The sequence below is a fragment of the Lemur catta genome, chromosome 5 (genome assembly GCF_020740605.2).
Source record: "Lemur catta isolate mLemCat1 chromosome 5, mLemCat1.pri, whole genome shotgun sequence".
Classification (NCBI taxonomy): domain Eukaryota; kingdom Metazoa; phylum Chordata; class Mammalia; order Primates; family Lemuridae; genus Lemur; species Lemur catta.
Genome location: NC_059132.1, coordinates 28762521 through 28789665, shown reverse-complemented (window position 1 = coordinate 28789665; position 27145 = coordinate 28762521). Strand labels below are relative to the sequence as shown.

At 37.9% G+C, this 27145-nt stretch overlaps 1 long non-coding RNA gene across 1 annotated transcript in view; it reads left to right on the top strand.

Moving 5' to 3' along the window:
* LOC123638045 overlaps positions 1–27145 on the top strand; it is a 310100-nt gene that overhangs the window by 195636 nt on the left and 87319 nt on the right. The window contains exon 2 of the long non-coding RNA XR_006735152.1: positions 24303–24439. This is a non-coding gene — a long non-coding RNA (uncharacterized LOC123638045). The remainder of the gene's footprint in view (positions 1–24302; positions 24440–27145) is intronic.

Here is a 27145-nt window from a genome sequence, read left to right as displayed (position 1 = left end):
GGAAAAGAAGAGAAAATAGTCTCTATACTCAAGGGGCCCCTTTGATAGCAGCTGTGTTTGCTGGGGAGTTTGTGGGTGTTTGCCCACTGTGGGTTATTGTAGACATCCAGCCACTAAATTGTTTTCACCAAGAACAGTGCTATGCTTTCTAAACATAGCTGCTCTACCTTGAAATTTATCATGAATGCTCCATCTTCACAGACACTTCATCCAGGCCACTGTCACCTCTTGCCTTAAGTACTGCAGTAGCCTCTTATCTGCTTGTCCCCAACAATCCATTCTTCACACAGAAGCCAAGATGATCCATGATAAAAATGGTGATAATGATAGCTATCCTTTATATAGTAGTAACTCTGTTGGGCTTTGTTTTTATTTTTTTCAACAATTTTATTGAGATATAATTCATATATCATAGTAGTCACCCTTTAAAGTGTATAATTCAGTAGATTTTAGTTCTCTTAGAGTTTTGCAACTAGCAGTATCTAATCTTAGAAATAGGTTCATCATCCAATACAGTAATCCCATACTCATTAGCCGTTCCTTTTCCTACCTTTCAATTGCTGTGACAACCACTAATCTTCTTTCTGTCTTTACAAATTTGCCTAAAATTTACTGGATATAGAATTCTTCACTACATATATATATATACATACATGTGTGTGCATATATACAGACACACATATGTAAGCACTTTGAAAATGTTACACCACTCCCTTCTGTCCTGCGTGGTTTCTGATGAGAAACATGCTTTTAATCTTTTTGAGGACCCCTTGTATGTGAAGAGTACTTTTCTCCTTGCTGCTTTCCAGATTCTCTGATTTTCAACAGTTAAGATATGATGTGTCTAGATGTAGAACTCTGGGTTTATTCTACTTGCAGTTTATTGATACTCTAGAATTGTAGATAAATGATTTTTATCAAATTTGGGAAATTTTTGGCCACTTTCTAAGATACTTTTTTTCCCTTTCTCCCTAGATACATACCAAAGAAACATAAAAACACATGTCTGCACAAAACCTTTCACAAAAATATTCATAGCAGCATTATTCATAATGGCCAAAAATTGAAATAACACAAATATTCATCAACTAAGTGGGTAAATGGAATGTGGTACGTCCATATAATCAAATATAATTCCACTGTAAGAAGGAATGAAGTGCACTGATACGTGCTATATAACATGGATGAACCTTGAAAACATGCTGAGTGAAAAAAATCAGACACAAAGGCCATATTATGATTCTATTCATATAGAATGAAGTACAATATATTCTTTAACATCCATCTGCAAGTATTTCTTTTCAAGTAAGCTTTTTCAGAGAAGAAAAGCTATCATGCACCAAGTACTTACCATGTGACTGACACTGAGAGATGTCATTCACAAGTAACAGGAACATGTGAAATGCACAGGTAGGAAGCCCATTAATGAAATTAATGGTGAGGGATCTACCCATGTTAAAATAAGTGTGAAAAGATTCAGTGGTATTTAGGCCTTGGGAGCTGTGAAAGGTTCAAATCCTGACTCCATTCTTTATAAAATCAATGATCTTGATTAGAAGATGTTTAACCTGTGTCTGATGGGTTTTTGTTTTTTCATTTTTATGATGGGTATAATGAAACAGTGTTGAAAAACCACGAAGAAAATTGGATGAGATAGCTCATGTACTATTCCTTAGTGTGTGTCGAAAATTCAATGCTGTGAGAGACAAATGTAGAGGAGGCACTCTCAGAAATGGCTTGCTGAAGAAGCCTAAAGTCTAGATAATTATTATAAAAGTCTGTATACAGTCTGATGTTTCTTAATTGATTTTTCTATCTGGATGATCTTTCCATTGTTGCAAGTGAGGTGTTGAAGTCCCCTACTATTATTGCATTGCAATCTACCTCTCCCTTAAATCTATTACTATTTGCTTTATATATTTAGTTATATATATTTATAACTCCAATGTTAGATGCATATCTATTTACAATTGTTATCCTTTTGCTGAATTGGCCCCTTTATCATTACATAATCTTCTTTGTGTCTTTTTATAGTTTTTGACTTAAAGTCTGTTTTATCTGATATAAGTATAGTTATTCTTGTTTTCATTTGTGAGGAATATCTTTTTCCATCTCTTTACTTTGAGTCTCGTGTGTTCTTAGAGGTAAAGTGAGTCTCTTGTGGGCAGTATATAGATGAATCTTTAAAAAAATCTCTTCAGCCACTATGTATCTTTTGATTAGAGATTATAATCCATTTAAATTCAAGATTGCTATTGATAGATATGGACTTACTATTATCTTTTTTTTTTTTTAATTTGTATTCTGTTTTTTTTCCCTTATTGGTCCTTGAACCTTTCTTCGTCTATTACTGTTTTCATTTGTGGGTAAGTGATTTTCTTTAATGATAGTTTTGATTCCTTGGTTTTTAGTTTTTTGTGAACCCATTATAGGTATTTGCTTTGTGGTTACCATGAGGTTTACAAAAAACATAACAGGTTATGTTAAACTGATAACAACTTAACTTTGATAGTAAAACAGAAACAAAAATGAAAAAAACAAAAACAAAAAATACTTTTGTTCCACACTCACACTTTAACTTTTTGGTGTTACTTTTATATCTTTTTATATTACTTACCCCTTAATAAAGTGTTATAGTTATTACTTTCTTTTAACCTTTATACTAAAGATATAAGTGATTTACATGCCACCATTACAATATTTGAGTATTCTGTGTTTGATTGTGGATTTACTTCTACCAGTGGGTTTTATACTTTCATATGTTACTGTGTTACTCATTAGCATGCTTTTCTTTCAGCTTGAAAAACTCTTTAGCATTTCTTGTAAGACAGGTACCTTGGTAGTGAACTCCCTCATCCTTTATTTGTCTGGAAAAGCCTATATTTTCTTCATTTGTGAAGGACAGATTTGCTGGGGAAAGTATTCTTGGTTAGCAGGGTTTTTTTGTTTTACCACTTGGAAATGTTACACCACTCTCTTGGTCTATAAGGTTTTTACTGAAAAGTTTGCTTGTTAGGAGTATTGAAACTCCTTTGTATATCAATTACTTCTTTTCTCTGGCTGCTTTTTGGGATCCTCTTTGTGTCTTTAATGTTTGACAGTTTGATTATGCTATGTCTTGCTGTAGTCTTGTTTAGACTGGATCTGACCTTTGACATTTCATAACTGGATGTTTATATCTTCCCCTGATTTGGAAAGTTCTCTGCTCTTATTTCTTATAAATAAGCTTTCTACCTCTGTCTCTTCTACACAAACTCCTATAACTGAAATATTTGCTCTTTTGATACTGTCCCATAAATCTTGTGAGCTTTCTCCATCCCTTTTCATTCCTTTTTTCCCCTCTATGTATTTTCAAATAACCTGTCTTGTAGTTCACAGATTCATTTTTTCTGCTTGATCAGTTCTGCTGTTTGTTTTCTTCATTGCATTTTGTATCGCATTTTTCAACTCCAGCATTTTTTATTCAATTTCTCTGTTAAGTTTTGTGTTCTGGTCACTTATTCCCATTTCTTTGCATTGTGTATTTCTATTTTCTTGAAGTTTGCTAAGCTATAGTAAAGCAGGTATTTTGAATCCTTAGGCAGTTCATGTATCTCTTGAGGGTAGTTCGTTAGTAGTTTAGGGTAGTTTATTTTGTCTCTCTGATGTCATATTTTTCTGATCTTGGATCTTTGTGGCTATGCATTGATGTCTGCCCTTTTGAAGAAGTAGGTACTTATTCTAGTCTTCATACACTGGCTTAATCTGGGAACAACAATCATGAGTAAGTTTGTCCAGGAATGCTAGGCAGATCTTCTTGTATGGTCCCTATACCCAGGACTGCTGTGGTCATTGCAGTACTATGGGCACTCTAACACTGAGATTGCCATGGCTAGCATGGAGCTGGGCTGACATTTTGTACCTTCTGAGGTTGGCATAGTGCCATACTGGAATCTCATGGCTACTGAGGCTGGTGTAGCACTGGGGCATGTCTGAAGCCTGTAGCCACTGAGTAATGTCTGCCACTGAGGTTTGTTTAGAGGTCAAGACCACTGTAGTTGGCTGGCGGTGATGTGCACTGCAGATCCAGTCTGCCTCTCTGAGTCTCTACAGGTTTTTACTTGATGCTAGGGCAGGTCTGGAGGTTCAGTCCACAGGTTACTGGCTTGGAGTCAGGGACCATAGGGGTCTGCCCAATGTTGAGTGTTATTATAGCAGGCCAAGTATTAGAATTCAAGGCAAAGTTGTATGCTTTTCCCTTTATTTCCCCCAAGCAGACAGTATCTCTCTCTACATTGTACTGCCTGGGGTTGGGAAAGGGGTGAGGTGCATAATGTAAAACTGTAAATGTAATATAAAACCTGTTCAATCTGTCTCATTTGCTGTAGCCAGGTACTATGGTCTCACCTGGTTTTCTTAGCTCTTGTGAAGGTATTTTCATGTATGGATAGCTGTTCAAATTGATGTTTCTGCAGGGGCATGATTCATAGAGAGTCTTATTCTGCCATATTGTGCTTCCTTCTGCATTTTAAATTTTGTATATATTTAAAATATATGTAATATGGAGTATATGTGGATTTCTAAATAAATATTTTGAGGGGTACACAATCAAAAATATCTTAATGAAGGGAGTACATAATCAAACTTTGGAACCAGTACTCTAGAAATCAGCATGGTAACTCCCCTGGTAATTCATATACCTTCCCTCAGCCCAGTGATTGGTAATGGAGAAAGTAAATATTAATACCAAAGAAAGGGGAATAAAATCAGCCTAATCCTCTCCCTGCTTTACAAATAGAAAAGACTCTGAAAAGAAGAAAGACCAGCTCAGGAAGGAATGTAACTGGTAGTCACATTTTTCTTGGGGGTGGACTTTATGTGTCTTAATGTGGTCATGGGAATTGGAGGGCCCATAACTGATTCATTTAGTCTGTTTTTACTAAATGACCCTGGCAAACGTCAATTATACCGTGGTCCTCTAAACACCTGTTGGGGAAGCTGGTGCTGAGAAAATTCATTACCTCTTCCCCTGCCAGAGTTCTCGCTCACGACTCTCGGTGTCCTCAATTGATTCTGCTTCAGAATGTAATTTCATTGAGTGACAAATGCTCTTTGTGATGGAGCACATTCAGTTCACGTGGCCCTGGCTGCCTGAAGGGAATAGATTTTTCTCTGTGGAATTACCTTGGGAATCACTGAAGCATCTGTGAAACCATTCTTGCCAAGCAATGTTGCTTTTCTCCCTCTGCAAGGGAAGGGGAGGGTAGAGGTCTGGCTGGGGAATCTGTCCCTAGTGAGAATTCTTTGCATTTTAAATAAAGAGAATCCCACGAGTCACTCAGTCTATTAAGTCATGTGGAAATAGTTATGTGGCCTACATCAGCCTTTCATTGAAGACACAGCCTTGATTTTATGCTTAAAATATATAGAAATTATAGCAGCTTTGGGCATCAGTAATATACTTGTTTATTGACTTTAAGAAAGAGAGATTTTTTTTTTTTTTTTAAACAGAGAGAAAGAAATAGTGTGTTTTACAGATTAGATTATTAGGACAGAACATTGCCCCTAGGCAAATGTTGTGTTTATTTAAAATGTAAATGAGCTTCTACCATTATTCACTCTGAGTCCTCCCAGCCTCCATTATGTGAAATCAAATGGGTTTTTATACTGAGAAGCTGTTCAGCTAACAGCAGGCTATTCCCTCCCAACACACTGACAGTTGTCCTGCTTCAGAATTCTCTCAGGCCTCCTGTCAAAGAGGAGGTCTGTTCTGTGTGGGGCAATCAGGGTCAGCCCAGGAGGATGGTACATCCACACCCGTGAAAGAATCAGAGTCACATCAGCCTCTGGGTAGTTAACCAGAGCCTTCCATGACCTCCGTCTGAGTAAACCCAGTGAGCAGAGGGAGGAGAGGTCTGCAAAGAGAATGCTTTAATGAGAATAAGCAACGGATTCTGGGGCCATGGCTTCTGCCAAACTGGGAAGTGATGTGAATGAGGAGCAGCGGGTAGACCTTAACAGAGCAAGGGAAATGAAGGGAGAGGACATCCTAGTGAAGAAGAAAGAGCAGCAAACTGCAAATCTGCAGACTGGGTTGCCATCCTAGGCTCTGCCATTTGCCACCTTTGAAGCCTTGGGCAAATCATTCTACCCTGGGCTCCTTGGTCTCCCACCCAAATGTGGGTGGTTTGAATTAGCTGACTTTCATGTCGTCTTTTAGCTCTAATATTCTGCTAAGCAGGGAAGCCCATGCATTTCAATTTCAATTGGCCTGTTTATGGTGTTGCCCATGGTCTTTTATTCTAGGTTTCCATGTGGTATGTGGGATTTATATAAAGTTTTTTCTGTGTGAAAAGAGCTTTAATACATTTCAGCACCCATATTTATAATCTGTGGTCTATAAAATATATATATGTAAGGTAGACAGGACAGTTATTATCTGAGACCTGGATGTCCATGAATGTGAACAGTACTTCAAGGCAAGGGATTATGAGAAGGAGATGATTAATTAGTTAATGTCTAACCTTGGGGAATATCCTTTAACTCCTCTGAAATGCACAGCAGAGGTGATGCTTCCCCTATCTGAAAGCACAGGGCACAGCCAGGTTATTATTTTAGAGTCCCTGTAATACTAAATTCTATATGGTGGAATGCATGTTTTCCTAATTGCTGTGGAGGATTTAAGTCTGGATGCCTCTTGCTTTCATTGAAGCCATTTCACAATTGCCTTCTCAACCTACCCTGAGAATAAACCATGATGCAGTAATTTGAGACTAACTCCCTGAGTTTGAATCTCGACTGCATCACTTGCCAGGTCTTTAACTTTGGAATAGCTACTGCACTTCTTTGGACCTCAGATTTCACATCTCTAGAATAGAAATCACAATAGTCAACTTACAGGGTTTCATGAAGCTAAACTGAAATAATACATATAAATCATTTAGTTTAGGACCTGGTTCATAGTAAGAATATAGTATAAAATATAGTTGTTGTTCTCCTATATTTTGGAGCTGATGTTAGGTGCCACCTCTTCAATTAAGGCACTTTTGATTCCTTTGACCCACAGAAATCTATTCAGTCTCAAATGATAGCACTTACTATTTTTATAGCCTAATTTAGCTCTTTGCCCACACACTGTCTTAGAATAGTCCCTAATGGCAAAACTTCCCAATCATATAATAAGCTCCCTAGTGAAAGAGGAGGAGCCTGAGACAAATTGTCTTGGTAGAAGTGAAGCAGCTAATAAATGGCTCAGTTATTATTTTCTGGCTCCAAGGCCACTTCTGTCCCCTGCTGTTTCTCAGAACACTCCTGGACTCCCTAAAACAAAGCTTAGCTGAGTTGGGCTTTTTTTTTTTTTTTTTTTTTTTAATCAGTGGTACTAAGAAGAGAACACTTCTCTGGGATCTGGTAATCTAAGCTAAAGGGCTGTCACCACTTTGCTCTGGAAATATGGGCTTGGAGCTTTTCCTCTGTGAGCCTCAGGTTCCCCAGCTTTAAAGTATGATAGTAGTAGTAACGATGGATCAGAACTTGGATCCTGGTGCTAGACAGAAGTGGCCCATCCCGATGCTGTCACTGTTGTTTAGCACTGAGCAAGCTATTTCACTTCTCCAAAGTTCAGTTTCTTGAGGTAAGATGAAGACGTTGTTTATGCCCCAGGAAGAACAAGGGTTAAATGAAATAGTGTATGTAGAGTGCTTGGCACAATGCAGGAAATATAGTAGTGTTTTGTTGTTATTCTTAATAACAATAATATCCATTACCACCACCACCACCATCATCTTCATCATCATCTCTATTAGCTTTTGTGGCTGAGTGGGATAAAAAAAATACAGGCTATGGTTTCGGACTTCCTGGACTTCAAAAGCAACTCCATTTCCTACTAACTATGTGACCAAGGGCTTCATCCTTCTGAGCCTCAGCTTACTCATTTGTAGAATGGGGGTAGCAGCAATGCCTACTTTACAGGTTTGGTGTAAAGACTACATGAGGCATCATTGTTAAGTGTTTTGTACATTGCCTAGTCTGTGAATATTCAAACATTAGCTGATATATAAGTATTTTATAATAATTATAACTGCTCAGCTATAACTTCTGTGACCCTCTAGTTATAAGTTAAAGCTTTGGTAAAAAAAAAAAAAAATTGAACTTACGAACTTGGTAAAGCCACCTGTGAGTAGGTGTGGAGTAAATATCCTCCGATGTAGCCTGCCAGACATCTGTCTAGAGCCATTGCAATGGCCTTTGAAAGAAAACAAATGGAACCAGGCAGGCTTTTTGCCTCCTTCCCCAGGACATGCATCTTGGCTCTGATGGTTAGATTTTGCAAACCAGCTGGCCAAATAAAGTCCAGCTGACTGTTCCTCACAATAGCAAATGGAGAGGAATAGACAAGAAGGTATTCTGAAGGAGGTGTGATGAAGCCTGAGATGACGCAGTCAGTAAGGAAATGCAACATTGATGACATTCTGGAGGGAATAAGGGAAACTGGGAAGATAATACCTAGCAGGAATGAGTGATCTTTGCAGAAGTGCTTCCCATGAGTTAAAAAAGGACTTTGAATCCTATATGTAGAGGAAGGAAAGCTGAGGGGTTCCCAATGGGTCAAAGGACTTTTACTATAGTGGGGAACCAGAAGTCATTCTCTTTATAAGATATGTAACAGACTTTAAGGTCAGATATAGCTAGGTTTAAGGTCCTGTCTCTACTACCGATATTATCTTTGTGGCAAGTGATTTCCACTCTCCATGTCTTATTTCCCTCATCCATAGATGGAAATGCTATTGGTTGTTTCTACTTTATTGTTGGTAAGAAATTTAAATAAGATAATGATAGTAAGGCACTTCACCTAATATGACACTTGGTAATAACTCAGTAAATATTAGCTATTAACTAAAGGTAAGATTAGGGGGAAATTCTGTCTCTTTGTAACTGTAAATCTGAGACAGTCCCCGTTACTTTTCCTGAATCTCAGTACTCAAGACAGCCAGCCACAAATCAGCAGTGTCCCCAAAGACCTCCACATAAGGAGTCTGTTTGAAGCAACACCCCAGGAGATGTAAATGGAAGAACCTGACTATTCTGTGCTCCTGTTTCCAAAGCTTAGGGGACATGCTGAAGGTTAGGGGACATGCTGAAGACATTCTATTCTCCATTGATGATATATTAATTTTTCTATCTCTTCCTTGTAATTCTGCATACCTCTTTGGAAATAATGGATTTACCAGACTTAGAAAAAGGATATTGGAATAGGAAGAATATCTCGTCCTGCAATGCCAAGTAGCCACACGACCACGGCGGGGGCTGTAAAGTCTTACGTGTTCATTTTCCTTTCTGGGAAATAACAGACCTTACTTAAATCAATTGGAAAATCCCTGGGACATTTGTGTATGAGATTCTAAACTCGGTTTCCTGACATTCGCTCTGAATTTACCTGACCAGAGCTTTACCCTAAATATGGGAAAGATCACTTTTGAAGTATTACTGGATTTAGTCACATAGCACAAAGTTACTGAGCATTTACCAAATGTCAGACCTGTCTTAGTCACTGGGGATACAATACTAAAGAAAACAGGCAAAATCTCATGCCTTAGTGGAGTTCACATCTTAGTTGGCTTGATATATAATTTATATGTTCATCTGTTCTGTAACATTCCTAATATCCCCTATTGGGAGTTAACTGGTGACTTTCTAGGGAGTATAGTGGCAAACCAAGCATTTTGTTACACTTTATTAAAGAAGGGAATTTCAGTTCCTGTGGAAAAATTTCCTGAGGAAACTGTTCTTTCCTCCAGTCAGATAACACTTTTTTTTCTTTTTTCTTTTTTTATCCTACACTTAGAATTTTCTTGAAAACCATGTAAGTTCCATTGGCAGGCTTTTGAAGACCCTTTAGGTTTTCAGTGTCTTTCCAGTCTCTGCATACTTACAAGTCCCAAAATCATTCCCTCTGGTTTTTAGATAGTTTTATTATGGCAACACTCTACTTCCCAGTCTAAAATATGTTCTTGTTACTTAATACTGTGTAAAAAATTACTTTCAACTTAGGATATTAAAAAAACCCATCTATATGTTCATGGAGTCCCTGAGTCAGGAATTTAGACAGGGCACAGAAGGGGGGGGGATGGCTTGTCTCCCCTCAGTGATGTCTAAGCCTTTGCTAGAAGATTCATTTTGAGGGCCGGAATCCTCCAAAGGCTTGTTGACTAACATGGAGTTTGGTAGGTAAATATTGTTGACCAGGGCCTCCTTTGATCTCCCTGTGAGCTTCTCCATGTGATTATTCTGTGTGGGTGAGCGTGGGCCTCCTCACAGCATGGGGCTTGGTTTCTTAGAGTAAGCAACCCCCCAAAAAGGGAGCCAGGTGGAAGTTGTATTCTTTTTTTCATTTTTTATTTCAGCATATTACCCAGCCCCAGAAGTCATTACAGCATTGCTTCATTCTACTGTGTTGGCTGGAAAAATCACACGCCTTTCCAGGTTTGAGGGGAGGAGAAATAGACTACAACTCTTGATGGGAAGTTGCAGGGTTCTGGAGGGACACATGGAACTGGAAATATTGCTGTGTCCATTTTTGGAAATTACAATCTGCCACACTACCTTTTATTAACATTATTTAAACATTCCTGATTTTTAAGTATTAAACTTACATGTACATACGGCAAAAATGAAAAGAAGACCAAAAGGTAACTGTGAAAATTAAGACTATTGACTTTTTTCTAACCACAAATATGCATTCTTGTTTAACTATTAATATTAAGTAGTAGCTAAATGGAATCATTAACTTATTGTCTAATTTTTCAAAAATCTGTGCATATACCAACATATAATTTTATTACATTCTATTGAGTCTCTCTACATATAAGCTATAAACTCGTTTCTCATTTATCCATATTGCTAGGGTTAAAATCTATGTGTATAGCTTGCTTAAGCTAAATTACATATCTGTACTTGAAACCACACACTGATGATGACAGGAGGTAGAACAGAGGCTGGCCATATCCTGGGATGGTTGGGTGGCCATTTAGGAGAACAGTTGTCCCTTGATGGTCAAAAGTAGCTTATGTTTAATGTCCTTGAGAGTTCAGTAGGGCAGAGAACAAACTCATGTGGGGATTTTTGCTTAAGCATGATAATCTCAGGACATCCAAGACTTAATGACTAAGGGATGAAGGGGGAATGAGTTTTGGATTCCTAATATATGCCACTTAGGACCCTAAGTTAGGATTTTAGAGATTTTTGTCTGGTCTTGGTGTTCCAACTGGGAAGCTTTGTGACCTTGAGCCAAGTCTCCTTTCCTTCTCCCGCACTTGATTTCTTCGCTTACAGCATGAAAAGATGGGACTTAAACTTTTCTGTTGAATGTATGGTCCATGAAACAGCAACATGCACATCATGTGGAAGCTTGTTAGAATCTTGAACCTCTCCCCAGACCTGGGGCATCAGATTTTTAATTTTAACAAAATCTTCAGGTGGCTCACATTAAAGTTCAAAAATCACTGCACTAAAGATTCTCTAAGGTCCCATTCTAGTCTAATATTTTAGGACTAAAAAGACTTAAAGGAGAAGAATGAGAAAAAACAGCAACTGTGATAGTGTTATTTTCCATGTAAAGTGTAGCCCCCATTTGTGATACAGATTGCAATGTTCCTTGCTATAATAAAGTATTTTCTGTTTTGCTAGTTGAAAATTAGGGAGGCAAATATGCCAAAGGATATGAGGTTGCTTTACTGTGTTTTAGTAATCCCATAGCCTTGTTGTACTTTCCAGCCATATCCTTTTGTGATTCACTGGCTCCTCTTGTTAGTTTCTCAAGGTAGCTTTCAAGAATTCTATTAGAAACAAGCTAGGAAAAGTAAAGTGACTTACCAAACGACGTGCTGCAAGACAACATAGAATAGTAGTAATAGATGACAGCAGTATTATAGAAAAAGTCCCTACATATGCAAAAGATGTAGTTAAATGAAGCCTACAACAGTAAGTGGTGTGAATAAATAAGGGAAAGGGAGTTACTTTATTCCTCTTCTGAAAACACTTCTCCCTTCCTTATTGCAGCCCAGTACCTGGACATAATAGGGGCCTGTTACTGGGGTGTTTATTCTTTGTTTAATCTTTCCAATATTTATCGGACACCTATTAGGTTTCAGGCATTGTGCTATGAAAAAGGACAGGAATTTTTTAAAGAAAATTTAACAGTTTTATCAAGACATAATTCACATATAAAGTATGCAAATTTAATGTTATTTATTTATCAATACATGCAACCATCACCAGAGTCCATTTTAGAATACTTTCATCACTCAGAAATCCCATACTATGTAGCCATCACTCCCCCATCTCTCTTTCCCCCAGCCCTAAGCAAACATTGATTTACTTTCTGTCTACAGAGATGTCTCTATTCTGGACATTTTATATGAATGGAATCATATAATATATGGTCTTTTTGGACTGGCTTCTTTTCACTTAGCATAATATTTTCAAGGTTCATTTATTTTGTGGTACATATCATACTTCATTCCTTTCATAGTCAAATAATTTCCATTATACAGATATAGCCTATTTTGCTCATCCATTCATTGGTTGTTGAACATTGAGTTGTTTCCACCTTTCAGTTGTTATAAATAATGCCACAAGAAACATCTGCATACAAGTTTTCGTATAGACATAATTTTGATTTCTTGAGTACATACCTAGGAGTGGAATTGCTAGGTCATACGGTAACTGAACATTCAATCATTGGAGAACTACCAGACTATTTTACAAAGTGGCTGCATGGAACTTCACTCATGGCAAACTTACAGAAATGGAGTTGAGTTGGAGGTGGCAGTCATGAGATATTTGACAATATGTAGTCTGTCTCTGATCACCTATCCGTTTCATTTTTCCCACATTCATCTGTATAGGTTTCTTAAAACATTCTTATATTTTGTTACTTCCCTGCTTAAGAACCTACTATGGAAACCCACTGACGGTTAGGGTCATACCCTCAAGGACATACACCCAAGGTACTCCATATGAGTACATAAACAAAGGAAAGTGGTTTGAACATTGAAGTTAGCATCAAAAAGACTTCGGAACTTTGTTAGCTTTATGTCTTTGGCTACATAATTAATTTAGCTCTTCATCAGTTTCCTTGTCTCGTTAATAGATTGCTATAAAGATTTCAGTACCGAATGTTTAGCATAGTTTCCAGCACATTATAAGGTAATCTATGGTAGTGATTGATACAACATCAATATAAAGTAATAAGTTGTATGTTTATATAGAAGCTGCAAACACTTGAAAGATGAAATTTAAATGTACCATTTAGAATAGCATAAAATACCCATAAAATATTTATGGATAAATCAAACAAAAAGGTATGTAAAACCTCTCCAGTAAGTATTCTAAAATATTCCTAAGAGATTTAAAGAAGACCTAAATTTATACAGACAGAACTGGAAGATTTAATTTTCTTTGATTAAATGCAATCACAAAATTTCAATTTTTTTGTGAAAACATAACTTTATCCTAAAATTTACATGATAATACAAGGAATATAGAATGATGTCAAAAACCATCTCAAAAAATATCAAAGTCAGATAAATCATATTACTTGATATCAAGACTTACTAAGCTACAGCAATCAAGACAGTATTATTATTCACACAAGGATATACAAGTTGAGGCCGGGCACGGTGGCTCACGCCTGTAATCCTAGCACTCTGGGAGGCCGAGGCGGATGGATTGCTCGAGGTCAGGAGTTCGAGACCAGCCTCAGCAAGAGCGAGACCCCATCTCTACTAAAAATAGAAAGAAATTATCTGGCCAACTAAAATATATATATAGAAAAAATTAGCCGCGCATGGTGGTGCATGCCTGTAGTCCCAGCTACTTGGGAGGCTGAGGCAGTAGGATCGCTTAAGCCCAGGAGTTTCAGGTTGCTGTGAGCTGGGCTGATGCCACGGCACTCACTCTACCCCGGGCAACACAGCCAGACCCTGTCTTAAAAAAAAAAAAAAAAAAGATATACAAGTTGATCAATGGGACAAAGTTGAGTTCAGAAATAAACATACATATAGCCAATTTCAATAAAAGCTCAAAAGGCAATTTAATGGGAAAACGAAAGTCTATTAAATGGTGCTGGAATAACTGAATAAGCATGGAAAAAACCTCAACCATAACTTCACAACATTCACAAAATTTATGTAAATTATAGATTTAATCATAAAAGCTAAAACTATAAAGCTTTTTGAAAAAAGTATAGAAGAGTATATTATGGGGTAGGCAAAGATTTCTTAGAGTTAAAAGGAAAAGCACTAACCACAAAAACAAGTGATAAATTTGATTTCATCAAAATAAAAAATGACTTCTCATCAAAATAAAAAACCTTTTGCAATATATCTTTGATGAACTTGATTTAGAGTAACAACCAAACAATAAAAATACAACCAATTTATTTTACAACTGGGCAAAAGTTTTAGACATTTCACAAGAAAGGAATATCTAAATGGTGAATATACACATGAAAAAGTGCTTGACATCGTTAGTCATCAGAGAAATGCCAACTTAAACCAAAATATAATATTGTACAATTTCATTGTGGCAACAACAAATGTTGGCGAGGATGTGGAATAACTGGAATTCTCATACTTTGCTCAGGGAAATATATAATGGACCAGCCAGTTTGGAAAACAGTTTTGTAGTTTCTCATAAAGTCAAGCATACACCTATGTTGTGACCCAGAAATTCCCCCCCTAAATATTTATCCAAGAGAAATGAAAATACATTTCCACGATGACACTTGAACTAGAATATTGAGAGTGGGATTACTAATAATTAGCCAACATGCTTTACTAACAATAGCCAAATGTCCATCAGCGGAACAATGGGTAAATAAATTGCGGTATATTCATATAACGGAATTTTCCTCAGCTACATGAAAGTAACCGACTACTGACAACATGGGGCAATATGGATGAATCTCAAAACATGGTGAGCAAGCGTGCAAAAAATAAATGAGAAAACATTTTATTTCTTTTTATGTGAAGTTCTTGTCCATAGTGATAGAAATCAGAACCATAGTTGCTTGTGGTGAGTGGAGTGACTGAAGAGGGACATGGGACAATCTTTTAGGGTGATGGAAATGTTCCATGTCTTGATTTCAGTGTTGGTTTCATGGGTGCATACATTTGCCAAACTCATGTTACTATATACTGAAGATCTCCACATTTCACTTTATGTAACTTTTACATCAAATAGACAAACATAAATACACCCTTCGAAACTTATTAGCTTGTATACTTGGCAATATAATTTATTTCCCTGCACATCTGTGTCTTTGTCTCTTTAATGGATTGTAAAGGATTTAAAGAGAGAAATGTATGTTGTGTTAGTTATTTTTGGCACATTACAAAAACTAAGAGGGTGCATCACACCATTAATACAACTAAATCTCCAACTTGTCAATTATTTGCTATAATCAAATACGAATCTTGAGTACTTTTGCACATTTCCGTTTTATTTATGGATTTGTCTTTGATGAGTATCTTGTAGCTTGAACCTATGAAGTTCATCATTGCCAATTATGAGTTTGTTATAGCTTCTCATGCTGAGCTGTGCATTAGAATCAGCTGGTGAGGTTTTTAAACCACACTGATGTTTCGTTTCCACCCCAGAGATACTCACCTAATTATTCTGGTATGAGGAGCAGGAATTAGCATTTTTAAAAAGCTGTCCAGGCATTTGAATATGGAGTCGGAATTAAAACCATTGGATCAGGTGATCTTTAAAGACCTTTCCAGCTCAAATGGCAGTCTACAAGCTGGAAATATTCAATTGAAATGTTTAGTTAAGCCACATTTTTAATTGTTGTTGATACTGACATTGCCGTTGAATTACAACATGCTTAGGCAGGGCACGGAAGTTCTAGCTACACACCAAACTATCTTTTCTATTGCTTCATATCCAGCCTTTTCGCTTATTTAACTCATCTGCCTGGGGCTTTAAAACATTAAACTTGTTTGTGGTTTTGGTTCTAAGTATGTTCAATTCTCATCAGCGTTTGTAAGGAAAAACTTTTTCTTTTCTTTTTTAGCCATTATGACTTTATTGTTATCTTTTATGAATGGAAGCTATGATCTTACTCATCTGGAAAGACAAATAGAACTGTGAAATTAAATTTTGAATATAATCTCTCATCCTGCCTTGTTCAGTTGCAGCAAGTTGGCTAGAAAATTGCCCCACACAGCTATTGTGTCTACTGCTGTATCAGCAAAACAAAGGAAATCTGATATAAAACCTTCTGAAAATGCAGAGATTCAGTTGTTATTTTTTAAGTCTAGAAATTGCAGATGAAGAAATAGTTTCATTCTTTTCTTTCCATCATAATAATGTATTCAACTGGGCAGGGGTGGTGAGGGTCACTAACTGCATTACAAACAGCTTGATCAGGTGGACTCATTCTTACAAGGAAAGTGACGTTGTAGAATTCAGAAAGAGAGAAAAGAAAGGGGATACTGAGATTGTTCCTGAAGCCCCCTTTCAGTTCAAAGGAGCTGGGCTAACGCGTCATACCAGGGATAAATGATTTCCTATTGTCTAATCTTCTGAATGGCTGATAGTATAATCTATAGCCGAGAAGCTCAGGAGTCTATATGTATGGGGAAGTTTTTGTCCTTATGTAGGAAAAAACTAAAAAAGAATGAATCCTATGATTGAAGTAGATGATATCTCACCCCAGCCACCTTGATCCATTCACTCATGTGACGCACTTTTCCTCTTCTTAATTTTGGTCAAAAAATCTTATAAAAACAAACCTAATATCTATAAAAAATCCAATTCCTGATTAGCCTGAGTTACTTCTTATTTAGCAAACAAGCACGTGAAATCTTTCACACTAGTGCCTAATGAAGAGGGAAAGGTACTCAAAATACATGACTCTGAGTTGATTACATGCATGATTTTTTAAAGTCCCTTCTGATCACCTGCCATTAGGCATGTAGTGGAGAGATTTATAAAAATGTGCTTTCTTGAGTAACTCTGATATCAGTAGCACTCATTACTTCATGAGCATTATTTTTCATTTTTGGACACGTTTTAGAACTTTCAACTATCAGTTATATTCTGTTCTCCCAAACCACATAAAAAAGCTTAACCTTTGTTCAGTGTGGCAAACCTTTTAAGTTTTAGGTAAAACACGATAACTGTCTTCAAGGTCTTTTTGTTAACACAAATATCTTCAGGTTCTTCAGCCTTGCACACAGGCCATTATTTTGTGCCCCATCACCCTGGTCACCCTAACTGAATGAGTTCTAGTTTCTTGTTTATTGTCCTCTTAAATCCTTCTTGAAGCAGGGCAGGGAATAAATGAATGCCTGTTGCTCTATTCAACACAGCCTTCGATTGCATTGGCTTTTTTTTTTTTTTTTTGGCAGCCTCATTTTTCCTGTTCAGTGAACTCAATCTCTATGGCTGGTTAATTCTGTCACTTGAGTGTGTGATTCAAATGAAGCCAGGCTGAGGGCCAAGCCATTCCATAGTCACAGCCCTGTTCCCTGCCAGTCACCTGCCCATAGACCCTCGGTCATGAGAGGCTGACAAATAGTTTGTTCAGTCCATCCCCCAAAAGGCAAATCTGAGGTCATAAAAAAAAAAAAAAAAAAAAAAAAAAAGCTAGTTGTTAGCAGCCTGGGATACTACTTCTGGATCTTCTCTGAATGGCTTGGTGACCTTGTGTGAGTTCGCTAACAGGGCTGCTGGAAGTTGTTGTAGGGATTAAATGGACTTACAGCACTCTCATTACTCATACCAGTGTTCAGTGTTAAGCATCATATCAGTTGAGGAAGGTGAGCACATTATTTTATTAGTGCTCTGGTAGAACATCCAAATCTATTAAGCTTTGTTTAAATGGTGCAGTTTCAACTGTCCTTTTCTTCTCTATTCTGAGTATGGAAAATCACTTTCTTCATTGTCACACCATTGGATATGCATTTAAATTTCTACTATAAGCACATAAAGGAGCTTTACGGTTGATTGAGTTCTGTTATTTTTAGTAACAGATGGGGAACGGGGTGGAGTTTAAAAAACACCACAGTTGTGATATCATGTTCTAAACTAGAGGATAGTGATTTAAAACTGTAGGATATTGAGCTGTTACAGCCATCTAGCGTTGTGCTAAGAGGTCTTCACATATGTCCAAAACCCATTATAATGTTGCCAAGCTAGTGAAATTATCTCTGATTCTTTCAGTTCTTACCATATTTAGGTTAAGGTCATACATGTGGTTAGCGGCTGCTCATCCTCTGGAACTCAGGCCAATGTTGCAAATACTCACGATGCCTATCACCACTCACTTTATCTGTAGCAGACTTCATCAGTTGAGCATAACACTCCTTGTCAAACCCAGACACAGTCAAAAGTACTTCTCCATATAGCATCACAGAGTCATTACCAGTCTGTAGTTGTCATGGGAATGAAATCTCTTCATTTTAGAGTAATACTCTAGAACTAGACCATCTGGGTTCCAATTCCAGCTATGCCACTTCGTCAGCATAAGATCTAATTCTGTGTGTTTTTCCTCATCTATAAAATGATAATAATAATAGCACCTACTTTGTAGAATTGTCAGGATTAAGTGTCATAATGTACAAATGTTGAAACAGTGTCTATACATAATTAATTTTTACTATATGGTAGTTCTGAGGTCAACTCAATTGCCCATTCCCTAATATAGTACCACCTTGAGATATCCAATTAAAAACTTATTTATTTAGCAGTAACTCAAAGCTAGATATGAATCTTAGGTACGATATACTTGATAGTTGTTCCAGTGTGTGTTTATACGTTTCTGTCCAAGTTGAGTTCTATGTGCGTTTGGAGGGGGAGATGGATCTAGAAGGATTGTGGTTTCTGCTCTTATAATCTTTCTACTTCAGGTAGCATTTGAATAGAACCGTTTGGTAAATATGTCACTAAAACATATTTTTCCTAAACGGGCAGCAGTCTGGATAACAGTAATAGCTATTAACCTGAATTTCTTCCATTTTTCAATTCTATTTACAGAATTACAGGAAAATTACCAATTGCTTTTGGAAGCAGGAGTCGGTCATGCTGACCTTTCTGTTGGCATTCAATTAGGTCTCTCTCTCTGATTCATTCTTTGTTGGTCAGACAGCCTCTGTCCCTGTGTCTGTCTTGGAAGCATTTGTGTGCTCTTGTTGCAGACAGCTTTGCTGAGATGCTGTTCATACTATTGGGGATGGCAGAAAATACGCAGAGGAAAGAGTGTGAGAGAGAGTGTGTGTGTTGTGTTTTGAGGAAGTATATTGATGTGTATGTGTGGACACATGACTTGTACGTACTGAATTAAGACAACATGTGGGATGTGTGAGTGGAGGAAATGTATAACTGAGTGTATCTGTGTGTAGATGTTCATGTGTGCACCCTTAGGAGTATAACGACCAGCCACTCCTCAAGCTTATATCTGCTTTAAACTCAGCCTATTTGAGGTTGAACTGTATTTTCTTTGCTTCCCCTCCTTCTCCTTTTCACTCACTTTTTTATGTCTACAAGCTTTACTCGCATACTGTACCAAGACTCAGTGTATACCTTATCTTTCTTTTAGAGCTAGAGCATCCTTGTATTTACCTGTTGACGGCTTCACAGGATGGCTCTACCTCATTTCTCAATGATTCCATTCAAGATAACTCGTGTTCACCTAAAACATGTATCATTTGGGGCTTTCTTGGGTAAAACATGCCTGAAACCTTGACTCTCAACCCATCTCTGCTATTCCTTTGCGAAGCATTCGCTCTGCCTGATCCAGCTAGGCAGGGCAGATATTATAATTAAGACCCATTAATGATGAGGATTTCAAAGGCTGTTAGAGATAGGGTCAGAATTAGATTGTGATGCTCTTTATAACAAGTCATTTCTATAAAGGGTTAATAAGGAGGGGTGTGCAGATTAGACATATGTGGAGGGGTCCTATCGGTAAAATACTTCCAGAATATTCTTTCACATTCTAGCCTTTTTATAATCCCCAACACTGTTGAATCCTTATCCCTACCCTCTACAAGCCTTAGTGTAGTGATCTGGTGTTTGACTATCATCACAGGGCCTGAGTGAGATGCGTACCCTTTCCTTTTGGAGTGGTATTCCTTAGTGAATTAAGTTGTGAATAAAGGAGTCTTCCTTTCTTCATATTTAGCACCCAAGTTGACAACTTGCCCTGGTAAAATTAATAATAATATTAATCATGGCAGGTCATAAACAAAATCTGTCAGTATCACTAAATATTCATGCTTTCTGTACCCCTTATATTCTGTTTACAGTGCTAGTAATTAAGTATCTCAGAGCTCAGTTAGAAAAATAACTGAGTTTATTAATGATAACAATTATGAATACGAAATTTTACAAGGTACATTTACATAATGCAAATAAGAGAATTAATTACAAACGCGGAGAGGGAGAGAGACCTGGCCTATCAGTGAACTCTAAGCCCACAACATTTGCATTGGGAAAGCTTCTCCCTTTTTCTGGCAATGACATTGACCTGCCAGGTATCTGTAGGGGGGAGGACTTAACATCTTGGGGATGGAGTGGATACAGGCCTAAACGTGATTGCTTTATATTTGACTCACAGGGTGACTTAAGTATAAAGCTAGCACCTGATATATGGAAAGCCCTTTGAATTTCACGCTTTGTTTTTTCTGTACATGGTCTTCTTTAAGACTCATAACCACACAAGGAAGAGGAGGCCAGGTTTTACTGTTGACAGAATAAAGTTAGGCAAACAAATGTACACCTCTGAAAATGTCTCAGCTCGAAAACAATCGCTTGCAATGGGAACTGATACCATCTACTGGGTCATAGGGGTGGGTAGCCTCAGGCACGGTATCTAAAATTCATATATACTCTATTTTTACCTTTTTGGGTGGAAGGCAGACACTTGATACTAGCTCTACCAGATGTTTAGGTGGGAATTAGACATGTAAAGAAGTATAAGAATTGAGAATCAGTCTTTCCTTTTGATTGGACCTATAACATGAAAACCTGGATTATCTTGTCTTCGTCCAGGCACATTGGGAAACAAAGAAAAATAAAAGCTGGTTAGCAGAAAGATAAGAGAAAGCAGATGCACAGAAAGAAGCACTAACAAAAGAAGCATGAGCCCCTTCAGTAGCTTTCTAGCTCCCCTATCTAGTCCTCTTGAGACCCTGCTGTATTCCTGTCCTTGGTTTCTAAGAAATGCCTATGGATCTTTAAAATAAGCTTTTCTAAGAATTGTTTTTGCTTAAAGTAGCTTTAGTCTCTGTTTCTTATTAATAGTCTCGATTAAGGCAAACATTTTGCCCAAGTCACAAAACTAGTGAGTAGCACAGAGTGCGAGAGAACTCAGGTTTCTGAGCCCCTTGTCCACAGTTCTTTCTATGGCTCTGCACCCACCTATTGTATTCCCAGCCTGCGTCTTCTATGCGGGACCCATCTACCCTGTCATGAAGGTGGAGCCCACTTCAGGGTTCTCGGGTCTTAAAGTTGGGGATGAGAGCATTCTGCTTCGCTTCTAGCATGTACTCGATCAGGATGTTCCTTGATTCATTAAAATTCTACGAGAAGGAAACGCCGCCAGCTGCCATTCTCCTTGCTCATCATCTCTCCTGGTGTCAGTCGCACCTCATTGCATTTGGCAACGCTCTTGATGTGAGTGACATTAGCCAGAGCACAAATCAGGTAGCATCTGCTGAGGAGTGGAAAAAAATTACAAACATGTTTATAAAGGGGAAAACAAAATCAGAGTGACATCCAGGTTGTCTTTTTGATAGTTCATTTCTGGGTTTGTGTTTAGGATGGAATGGCTCCATTTTTCAGTGCTCCAATTTACCTGTTTTCGAAGACTGTTTGCTAACCTTTATCTCGGAGAAAACTCATGCCATTGACTGAATATTAGTAGAACAGGATTTGTAACTAGGGCAACACTGTGGTCCAATTTACCCAAGATGATTCCAGTGTATAGCTGTTGTCCTAGCATAATTTTTAGTGGGGCCTTTCCCCCATTCAAACATGTCCTGATTTGGATAAGTCATTTGGTCACCTGTGATGATCTCCATTTGATAAACCATATATTAGTGACATTTACTGAATATCTACTGTGCATGGTCAAAGGTGGTGTGTGTGTGTATAATGTGTCATAGTCTCTGCCTTAATAAAACTCTAGTTTAGGGTTATAAATACAGCAAAATAGAATCGTAATTCCAGGAGTTGTCTTACCAGTAGGATCAGGAGAGTACAAGCCAACTGGTGATCTGTTTGCTATTCTTACAGTGTCACATTGTCCAGACAATATATGCATTGGTCAAGAACAAAGAATCTGGAGACAGACAGCTGGGGTTCACATCCCAACACTTTTATTTCCTTGTGCTGGAGGATTAACTCATCTTCCTGAGCTGCTACTGTCACAACTATACACACGGATGATAATAGCATTTTCCTTCTTGTTGGAGTGCTGTAAGAATTAAGTGTTATGAAGCACAGACAGTGATTAACACAATGCCTATTGGAAACTAATAGCTTAGTAATGAAATCTAAGGTAGGATCAGCAGCAACAAGTCCATACTGGATTAAAACTCTTTGGAATTAGCCCTTGTCTCTCTTAGTCAAACTCTGTGACACATTAGGCAGGGCTAATCATAGAACCCCACTGTTGGCAGGGCCTGTACTGTTATCTGGCCCTAGATTCCTGCCACTCAGTGGTAGATAGTTAGTAGGTAAATAACATTTCTCAGAATCATTCATCACATTCTTGACATTTTCAAATAGAGTTGTGACAGCAAAGCAAACTGTATGCTGTGGGCTTAGGAGAACAGATGGTGTCAGAAGAATCTAGCATGTGATGGAAAAACATGGTATGTTTGCATCCAGGATATGGAGGGGCGGGAACAGTGTGTACTGAATAGCTCCTCCTTTGAGGCGATGGGGGTGGAAAGAGAATAGAATTCATGGGGTACCAACAGCAAACAGCAAACTCCTTTATGGATGAGATCTAGACTGCTGCTTCTCTGAAATTTCCTCCCTGGACCTAGAAAGGTGCTAAATTGTGTTAAACGCTAGTTGAACACACGTTTCTTGGAATTGTAATTGGGAACTCTTTCCATTAGTTGATTGAAAAGTTTGGAATATGTTGGGGCCCTGGCCAAAGAACATAAAACCATTAAAAAAAACATACATAGCCAGATACTTATTCAAATTATTATCTACTATTATCATTGAAATTAATGACTAACATTTATTGAGACCTATATGTCAGGTCTGAGCTAAAAGCTTTGTAAGCATTATCTCATTAAGTATCTACAGCTGTACCATGGCAAAGGTGCTACGATAATCCCATTTTATATATTAGGAAACTGGTCAAAGAGGCCTAAGAGTTACATAGCCACTAAAAAGGGAAGCCATTAACCTATGTTAGTCTGACTCTAAATTTTATACTGTATGCCATGATTAATTTGCCATAAAAATAATAGATTATGGAACTAGGTAAGCAAAATGTCTTTGATTATCATTGTGTTCAAGGATGGAATAATATTGAATATAGGAAGAAAAAATACGGAGGGATAGAAGGACGTTTCTGAGATGGTTGAAACTTCCTCTGGTTCCCACTAGGAATTATAGGGGCTCTACCTATCCAGTCGGGTGTCTAGTCTTATTTCACAGGGAAAATGAATTTATTTTTCTTCAGGAAAGCATTCTGAGATTTTGGTGATACTAAATTAATGCCAGAAAGATCTGCTTTTGAACCCAAAATGGTGTTATATTAGTCTAACTAGAAGATAGGAAGTAGGAATTGTAACACAAGCTCTTGTAGCTGTATTGGGTAACACTAACTGGTTCCTTATTTCTTTTTTCTTTACTTGTATCTTTAATTCTATAAATATTTATGGTATGATTCTCATATGCCAGGCTCTGTACAGACCTATAGATGACACAAAGTTGAGTAAAATAGTGACAACACTTATCCTCATTAAGTTTATTATCTCATTTTTTCCTAAGAAAACAGAAGAGATGGTGAAATTCTGCCATGTTCAATAGTTGGGAGGATTAATTGCATTTTACCAATCATCTCTATTTAAAACTTAGTTGCTGCTTGCCTCTCTCTCTAAATGCATTCATGTCCTGTATTATAAAGCCACAGAGAGATCAGTAATGCAGCATTTAATAGCTGATTGTCTTGACTCAGAAAGATAAGAGGGTCACAGGTTTACTGAGTGACCCAGAATAAGTTGCTACATTTCTCCAACCATATTTACTAATTTAGAAAATGACCCTCTGCTCTTCCTTCTCAACAGGAAAACTGCAAATACCAAGTCATTTTCCATGTGAAAATGCATCAGTCCCAGAGTTGAAAAGCACCTAGAGTCAGAGGCCTCTGAAGAGCTGGCTTTGGAAGAATGAGCTCGGACTCCCTTTCCTTGTCACTCTTTGGGTGAGTCACCCTCATTTTCTGTTAAGTGGAAATACCATCCCATTATCTGCTGACTCTGATGATGGCTCAATATTAGGATCCAATTAAATGGACGTGAAAATTGCATATGGACTGGAGGGTTTCTAGTTGAACAAAGCTTTAAATCTGAGTTTCTTAGCTGAGAGAGATGAGATAATTTCTCACTGTGTGGTTGTAAGCCTTGCAATATTAGAGGATCTTTTTTTCCCATGGGTTGTATGGGACAAAAAGGTGATGATGTGAATTATTCTTTGAATTCAGATTCTACTGTAATAAAATGCCTCCACTAATTTCTGGTGAGTGACCAAGTAGATATGTACGCATAGTCATCCATCAATGCTGGAAATAGTCTGTGCACTAAAATCAGTAGGGCCTCAAATTTATATTCCTCTTCCCAGTTTCAGGAGAGATTGTCCATAGCTCCTGGCACCAAGTCTCCCAAATCTGCTTCCAGATTACAGCATATGCTCAGCAGGGAGTTGCTCCCTTGTCAAGAATGAACATTAGTACAGCAGTTGGATGGGGAGGAAAAGCCTTGGTCTATTAGGAAACATGCAGAGCTTGGTTGCTAGGCAACCCAGTCTGGAGGCAGCAACCAGTGTGCACCAGGAGGGAATCAGGGGGTGAGTCTAGAAAACAGGGAGAAGCAATTCTCTCAGGATCAGCTGAGGCAGGAGAGAAAAAAGCCAGTTGCACTGCCAACCACCCAGGAAAAGAAGCAGTATATGTGTTTGTTTTAGCATCAAGTTGGCAGGTGCCAATTCACAGGTACCTGTATTGTCATCTGGAAAACTCTGTGACCTTGAGTAAATGACTTACTCCACCTTTGGGTTCTCTGATAGTAGCAGGAAGCCAAGGAGCCAGGTACTAGCAATTTCTCATGCTTCTGCAGCCATCCCCCACACCTGTACTCCCTTAAATCAGAGGAGCACTGAGTCTGATCTTTCTTTTATATACTGTATTTGCATGAAAGCATGGAAAGAAAAGGATATATTACTACAACCCTTAGAGTAAATGGTCTTTGAGGTTCCTTAAACCTAATGTTCTAAATAAAAAGGCTATTTATCACTCCTAAACACAACTAGATATTTATACGGTGCAGAATTTGCTAAAATACCGATGTGGGGAAAGTTACCTTTTGTATGACCAAGCTTCTGATAGCTCTTGTATCCCAAAATATGTTCCTCACTAGCCTGATAGCACATCTGAAAGACATAGATTAGATACTTTTGGGGGTTTAAGTCAGGGACTACTCCTGAGCCAATCAGAAGGGCTGACATACCAAATAAATGTCCACTTATTCTCAGCCTAAGCCTGACAGTGAATTTGAACTGGAAGGAATGAGGCATCTCCCAGCGAAGTTTGGTATAAAAGGATATTAAGGGTTGAATATTGGGTGAGGTTGGCACATGCAGGCCCAAGAGGATCGAGGCATCACAGGGAGAAGGTAATAGATTGTATGCTTTGCAGATAGAGATTTAAAGCAGGGCTTCTTCACTTATTTTAGCTATTACCCTGGACATCTTACCTAGATTCTTTGATGCACAGTTTACTCATCAGTACATGGCAACAATAATAGTATTTACCTCTAAGAAATGCTGGCAGTTCTAAATAAAATAATGGGTGGGAACCCGTTAGTATGGGGCCTGACATACTGGTAAACAATGAATAGAGGCTAGTGAGCTAGTCAGTGTAGCTACTTGGGTCAGTGTCTTCAAGTAAAACTACATGACATGTTAAACAAACAAAAAAAGCAAAGAAAAACACAGTGTAGGGGAAGGATGTTGGCATGGAATGTGCTGTAGTAGGAGTTGAGAGCCCAGACTTCCGTAACGGTATAGGGAAAGGTCGTCCCCAAGTAGTTAGTCCAGACATGGGCTGTATCTATGGTTACAATCCATCATCACAGCACAGAAGTTGCACAAAAAGAGCTGGGTGTATGTGAAAGGACTACCTTCCCAAGCATCATAGAGACCTACTCCAGATAGAGTTCAGCATATCAACTCCAGAACACTGCCAGTTTCAAATCTTTAATTTGCAGGTATCACCTATTTCTGAGTACTTTTGAGATCTTTTGTATTCTTGGATCTGGGACTCTTATTCTGAGTGGTTCTGCTTTCCAGAAGGTCACATTTGCAGATTGTTTCCTACTGTACAGGCCTTGATCCAAACCATGTGTTCTTTTCCTCACTGAGCTTCCATTTTCTCACCAAATAAGAAAAAACAAAATGGCCTAGATGATCTCTGAATCTGGTCTAGTCTCTTATACACATTTCTAATATTTTTCTTAAGAGTTTTGGAACTTTCTACTCACCACATTTTATTGAGTATTTAATAGATGTCAGGTACTGTCATAGGTACTGAAGATACATACAGTGGTGAATTAACTGAACAAAGTTGTCTTTTCATAGAGCCTACAACAGAAAATGGATGATAAGCAGGTAATACGAATGTCTGATTATTTCAGGTTGTGACGAATGCTATTGAAGTACTTAAAAAATTAAGAGGAAGAGTTTTGGTTATCAATTTCAGGGTAAAAACTACTCAAAAATGATACAATAATTTTCATGATTCTGTGAGTTAACTGGACTCAGCTGAGTCGCTCTCCTCCTCGATCTGCTGTAGTTAGTTATCCATGGAGCTGCATCCAAGATGGCCTTTCATCCTCAAGGGCCCTTCTTCTTGTCT